This window comes from Pseudomyrmex gracilis, unplaced genomic scaffold, assembly GCF_002006095.1.
Source record: "Pseudomyrmex gracilis isolate BER0280 unplaced genomic scaffold, ASM200609v1 scaffold_864, whole genome shotgun sequence".
Lineage (NCBI taxonomy): Eukaryota > Metazoa > Arthropoda > Insecta > Hymenoptera > Formicidae > Pseudomyrmex > Pseudomyrmex gracilis.
Genome location: NW_018021448.1, coordinates 8117 through 10093, shown reverse-complemented (window position 1 = coordinate 10093; position 1977 = coordinate 8117).

Genomic DNA, 1977 nt, shown 5'->3' with positions numbered 1-1977 from the left:
CGGCCGTTTTCACGGCCCGGAACATCCTCCGGACAGACCCCCCGTGTATATAAACCCCGTAGAGTTAAGTTAAATATAAGTCCACCGCGCCGATTTAAACACTACCGCGAGTAAGTTAATTATAAGTCCATCGCGCCGATTTAAATACTGCCGCGATCAAGTTAATTATAAATCCGCCGCGCCGAAGTAATCGCCAGCGAACTAATCATACCGCCGATAAAACCTAACCTAATACTAGCCGCGATTGAAATACCGTCCCCACTATAACCCGTGTAAATAACGTTCCCGCTATAATAAAGAGACTAAGCTTGATTAAACTATCGTTCCGTTATATCAAATGTAATAAACTAAATCTACGTGAATAAATCACACTACATTTCAGCATTAATCACACGAGTGTCGCAATTTCGTTCCTTCCCCTCCTCCTGAACCCTGGAGCCGACCGAGCTGTCCGGCAGGCGGAAGGCCGGGCGAAGCCGATAGAAAATCGGCTCCGTTACAGAGGATTACCCAAGGAGTGTTTATTAGCGCATGCTCTATATTTTTTCCTTCTCTGTTAGAGAGGGGGAGTGTGGTGTACCACAGCAGGCTTTTCCCGTTGAAATCCCCACAAATAATGGCTGGCTGGAGTTTGGAACTTATTTGGAAGAAAGTTTGCCAGAAGAAAGGTGACGTAATTTGAAGAGGATCTAGGAGGAATATACAACGAGAAAATATAGAGAGACTGGAAGTTCGGGATAAATAGTTCCTTAACTACAAGTTCCACGCTGTTTTCTTTGCAGAGGTCTAGTAGGTGTGAGATTTCCGGAATTTGATGTTTGGCGACGGCGATGGCGACTCCACCTCCGCGACGTTTGCGGTCATATGATATTATTTCATGGTTTGGAAGAGTGATTATGGAGCCGCCATCGAGGTAGGTTTCACAGACACTTCCGCCATGCAGTCCTGGAGTAGCAGACGGGCCGCATCCAGATTGCGAACCAAAGATTTGCAGTTCCACTGAACTACAGTAAAAGGTTTCATAGTAGTATATGTTGGTAATATGTGAGAATTTAGTTATGTGATTCAGGAGTACGGTATAGGTACTTAAGTAATTCTGCGACAATATTTTGCATGTCTGTATTGTTTAATTGGGAAAGATTTGTATTAGGGGTGACATTTAGTTTTTGAAAGGCAGTGATAAGGAGTTCTTTATCTGAGGTAAAGGAGGAAAGCTCATCCTTAGAGGAGTTACTGCCTGAAGATATTTTTTGTGATATTGAGTCGATGGTTGATTAAGGATCGTTTAGTGGAGGAGGAGGAGGAGGAGGTTATTCCTCCGTTATTGCTTCTCCACTTGGGTGAGAAACGAATAAGGAGAGGAGGTTTTAGAGAGGCAACCTCCGCATAGGACAGATTAGACGTAAGTGAAGAGTCATACAGAGAGCCCTCTGAATTTTCAGGGGAGGGGGAGGATTCAACTGAAGGAGAAGGTTTCCTCGGGTTTACTCTGGTCAACCTCTGTGACGTGGGAGAATCATATTTTTTCATTCCGAAGAAACGGAAGATGTCGTTTTTGGGTAGGAACTCCTTTAGAGTGGGAAAGGGTATTGAAATATTGGATAAATTGGACTCTAGTCCTGAAAGAGTGTTCCCTCCGTCATAAAGACTTGCTGCATCACGAACGGAGGGAACACCCTTTCAGGACTAGAGTCCGTCATAAAGACTTGCTGCATCTCTAACATGACTACATCGACCTCCTCACTGGTCATTTCCGTAGTCATCTTATGTATTTATTACACCAGGTCCAAGAAACAACACTAATACACTTAAAAAATTTTTAGATAACTGTTAAACTTAGTTAAAAAAAGTTTTAACGAACGAAAGTTTTGCAACTCGCACTTAGAAAAAGGCAAGATGGCGTCTCCGGGGACGCATCCACAGGTCGTCAACCCATTAGGACGACTTTTTGTCGTGAAAACGACAGATATTACAATA